Raw genomic sequence first — 5,021 nt, 5'->3', positions numbered from 1 at the left:
AATTCCCATAGTGCTCAGAGCCATTTGAACCATTTTTGAATCATCTGAACCCGCTCCCCCCCCCTTCCCCTCGACTACCCCCCTCTCCCCGGGGGGTGATGTTGTGTAAATGGCTCAAGAGGTGCATATCAAAAGCACGAGAGGCCTCCATCACACAGATACATCACTCACCAGGTGTCCTCTCAGTTCAGAGCAGCCATCTCCAGAGGGCGCTCAATAATCAAAATCACTTTCTGCTTCCGTAGCCACATCCAGCACCGCGTCGTATTCGTCCGGCGATAGTGCTCCCAGCCTCCAGAAAGAGCAGTGTCAACTGGGGACTATTTTGCTTCCGCCTAGTACTGACGTAAATGAAGTTACTGCCGACAGGTAGAAAACACGGCCGGCCGGGGTGGCCAAGCGGTTAAAGGCGCTACAGTCTGGATCCGCGCGACCGCTACGGTCGCAGGTTCGAATCCTGCCTCGGGCATGGATGTGTGTGATGTCCTTAGGTTAGTTAGGTTTAAGTAATTCTAAGTTCTAGGGGACTGATGACCTTAGAAGTTAAGTCCCATAGTGCTCAGAGCCATTTGAACCATTTAGAAAACACGACGTGCTGTGGACACACTCTTAGTTCAGTATCTGCAGTCATTTCAATTCCTTGAGCCCACAGTTCCCGCAGATCAGCTGTTCTGACAACTGCCAGCAGTTTCTGCACTAGGCTATGCAGCACAGCTGTTCAGAAGAGAACTTCGACTTAGCATTCGCTGTTTACGGAGTAATGCAGACAGCCAAACGAGTTTATGCATAATACATTGAGTCATAATGACAATAACATAGACTGCCAAGAGACAGCAGTGTTATTTAGATCTCATCACATTATTTGTAGGCCGGCCGCTGTGGCTGAGCCGTTCTAGGAGCTTCCGTCCGGAACCGCGCTGCTGCTATGGTCGCAGGTTCGAATTCTGCCTCGGGCATGGATGTGTGTGATGTCCTTCGGTTAGTTAGGTTTAAGTAGTTCTAAGTCTGGGGTACTGATGACCTCAGATGTTAAGTCCCATAGTGCTTACAGCATTTTGAACCATTTGAACCACGTTAGTTGTAGGAGGACTACAAGTACGACACATCAAACTGTTACCGGCGTTAAATACCATCATAATTAGTGTATTAGTAAATGTTATTTGTTATTTCTTATTGTGTTGCCACATTTCCATCCTAGTATCGCTATGACAAGCAAGAGTCTAATTTGACAGTACTAGCGTGCAAACTGCCACCCTATTGAACCACAGCAGGAAATACTTTTCTGCTACCGTTGATGTTTGGGCAGAAATGATGTTAACATTCAGTAAAAACCTTTTAACAGTATTCTTATGACAACGGCCACAATGGTTGAAGTAGGACCTCCAGCTTCAACATGAATGAAAACTAGATTGCGAGCAGAACCGCATTTAGTCTAGAGTGGAGTGTTCCTTTCTTTCATCTATCCACTTATTACGGAGAATAATGCATAAAATTTCCACTTTTTATATTTAGATTTTATTTTTATTTTATCGGTATTCATCTCAGCCAGAAGCCAAGATGTTGTGGCTTTATTTTAATGACTCAGCGACCTCGTCTGCGGGAACGGTTGCGTAGAAGAGCAGAAATCTAGATGTGATGTTTCAGGAGAAGTAGTAAATATTTAAGGAGGTGCTAGCACAGACGTATTCAAATAAAACGTTCTACGTAAAATGTGTTAAATTTTTATTGCGTGTAGAGATACAAATGCTAGCAAGTAACTCAAACAAATACCCACAGAACGTATTAAGCAAAGGCAAATGATTAAATTCGATGTTAATTTTCATACATTCCACCGGCGACCTCAATTCACTTTCGAACTATCTTGACACCACCACTTGTAGATTTTCTGAGGTCACCTTGGCGATCTTTTATGAGGCAGCACTATTCATAAAATAGCCAACGGCCTTGCCGCAGTGGTAACTCCGGTTCCCGTCAGATACAGGAGTTAAAAGCTGTGTGGCTTGGCTAGCACTTGGATGGGTCACCGTCCGCGTCTGACTAGCGCTATTGGCAAGCGGGGCGCACTAAGCCCTTGTGAGGCTAATTGAGGAGCTATTTGATTGAGAAGTAGCGGCCATGGTCACGAAACCTGAGAACGGCCGGGAGAGCAGTGAGGTGACCACATGGCTCTCCATATCCGCATCCAGTGACGCCTATCGGCAGAGGATGACACGGCGATCAGTCGGTACCCTTGGCCTTCCTAGGTCTGTTACAATTCATAATCTGAATAATCAATTCGTCAACAAGTGTGGAAATCCTGCGTGTACTTATTGAAGTTCTACCTTACAGAAACCAAATAATGTCTTCCACAACATCCACACTATGTTTATATGCACGTTCAAAATGGTTCAAATGGCTCTGAGCACTATGGGATTTAACATCTTAGGTCATCAGTCCCCTAGAACTACTTAAACCTAACTAACCTAAGGACATCACACAACACCCAGCCATCACGAGGCAGAGAAAATCCCTGACCCGGCCGGGAACCGAACCTGGGAACCCGGGCGTGGAAAGCGAGAACGCTACCGCACGATCACGAGATGCGGGCAAGCACGTTCAGATGACATGTCACAACTGGACTGCCGGCCGTAGGTCGAATCCTGCCTCGGGCATCAATGTGTGTGATGTCAAAATGGCTCAAATGGTTGTGAGCACTATGGGACTTAACATCTTAGGTCATCAGTCCCCTAGAACTTAGAACTACTTAAACCTAACTAACCTAAGGACATCACACAACACCCAGCCATCACGAGGCAGAGAAAATCCCTGACACCGCCGGGAATCGAACCCGGGAACCCGGGCGTGGGAAGCGAGAACGCTACCGCACGACCACGAGATGCGGGCTGTGTGATGTCCTTAGGTTAGTTAGGTTTGAGTAGTTCTAAGTTCTAGGGGATAGATGACCTCAGAAGTTAAGTCCCATAGTGCTCAGAGCCATTTGAACCATTTTGAGCAGCTGGACGTTGAACCAGTCCCGCGCATTTATTGAAAACACTAGGATTCTCGTACTCTGCGGTTAGAAAATAATTTACCGTATTGTCTACTAGCAGCAGCAGCGTTCCCATTGCAAAACTCGCACACAAATACCGTACTGGCACACTAGGCGTTTTAAATACGTGCTGTATGCTTAAACTATACAGCAGAACTGGCCAAAATATCACAACCACAGTAAAAAATTCATGAAATGATAATTAAATGGACACCCTAGATGCAAACAGGCGTTGATGTACTTCATTGGGGACATGTTGAAAATGTGTGCCCCGACCGGGACTCGAACCCGGGATCTCCTGCTTACGTGGCAGACGCTCTAGCCATCTGAGCCACCGTGAGCACAGAGGACAGTGCGTCTGCAGGGACTTATCCCTTGCACGCTCCCCGTGAGATCCACATTCCCAACATGTCCACACCACTACATTCGTAGTGCGCCTAATAGATGTTTGCCCATCATACTCATTACTCGTGGCAGATTAATCTACCAAGTCCCGTACGAGTTCGGGCATAGCGTGTGCGTTCGCACAAGAAGGTCAATGGCCGGGAAGCCATATTTTAACTATATATGACGGTAGTCTGTTCCCGAAAGAACAGTTACCGTGGATGACCATGCAGCTTTGCTAGAAATGAAATGATAATTAAATGGACACCCTAGCTGCAAACAGGCGTTGATGTACTTCATTGGGGACATGTTCGAGTCCCGGTCGGGGCACACATTTTCAACATGTCCCCAATGAAGTACATCAACGCCTGTTTGCAGCTAGGGTGTCCATTTAATTATCATTTCATTTCTAGCAAAGCTGCATGGTCATCCACGGTAACTGTTCTTTCGGGAACAGATACTACCGTCATATATAGTTAAAAAATTCAGTTGTGAGAACTCAAGCACAACTTCAAGACTTGCACTTCAAAATAAAACTGACAATCGATAACTAAACCCACAGCAGTTAGAGTACCAAGACGCGAAACGAAAGGTTATCTTTGTGATATGTGTGTATCTCTGTATCCAATAAAGATTATACACGTGTTATATGCAATGTTTCATTCGAATTGATCTATACTACCACTTCCTAAAATATTTAGTATTCTTTTTGAAATATGATGTATAACATGAAGAGGACAAGCCACTGACTTACAGTAAGATGGCCAATTCCCTAGGGAACTCTATAAGACATTTTTGTCGAATGCTGCATACCTACTTTAGTTCATCCAGTTCTTATTGGATAGGACAGTGCTACCGTGGTAGGGTTTGTCTTGGGATCAATGTCTTCAAATTTTAGTACGGTTTGAATAATGTCTAGCTGTGAAAATGATCAGTACTTATCGCAAGCAAGGGAAAGAGGAATATTACATACGACGAGCCATTAGAGACAGAGCACAAACTCGAATTGGATAAGAATGGAGAAGGAGGAATTCGGCCACGTTCTTTTTAAAGAAACAATCACTATATTCACCTTCATGACTTCAGATAAACAGCGGACACACTAAATTTTGCTGGCGTACGGTGATTTGAACTCCCATTTTCTCCAATACGTACCGCTGGTCTCGGTGTTATTGTCGATTAGTACCAACGCCCATGGGTGAAAACTGAAATAAATAAAATTATTTATGTCGCAGCATATTGTGAGTGAAGACATATACATTAACCCAAACTTCCCATAATGTCTGTCCCGTCACCTTAACATGCGTTACGAGTTCAAGAGTACGTATCCCATGTCCTCATCTTCTTTCGCTCTTTCGAGTCTAAATTAATACAACAGTAATTTATGTTCGGCGGCTATTCAATGTTCTAACCACAGTACGTGTTCCTTTTTCATTATCACACTCAAAAAAGTTTCTTAATATTATATATAGCGAATATTAAGATTTTTTTTAGTCAGATAATGAAAAAGGAATCCGTACTGTGGTTAAACATGAAATAGCCGCCATATACAGGGTGGTCCATTGATAGTGACCGGGCCAAATATCTCACGAAATAAGCATCAAACGAA

General features: G+C 44.3%; 1 non-coding gene across 1 annotated transcript; it reads right to left on the bottom strand.

The window, feature by feature from the left end:
• Positions 1-3,295: 3,295 nt before the first annotated feature.
• Positions 3,296-3,370, bottom strand: Trnat-cgu (transfer RNA threonine (anticodon CGU)). The gene has a single exon. It is a non-coding gene; the product is annotated as a tRNA-Thr (tRNA).
• Positions 3,371-5,021: the final 1,651 nt, after the last annotated feature.

Source organism: Schistocerca cancellata, chromosome 4 (assembly GCF_023864275.1).
Source record: "Schistocerca cancellata isolate TAMUIC-IGC-003103 chromosome 4, iqSchCanc2.1, whole genome shotgun sequence".
Taxonomy (NCBI): domain Eukaryota; kingdom Metazoa; phylum Arthropoda; class Insecta; order Orthoptera; family Acrididae; genus Schistocerca; species Schistocerca cancellata.
Note: the sequence above shows the minus strand (reverse complement) of the source record. Positions and strands in the feature narration are given on the sequence as shown.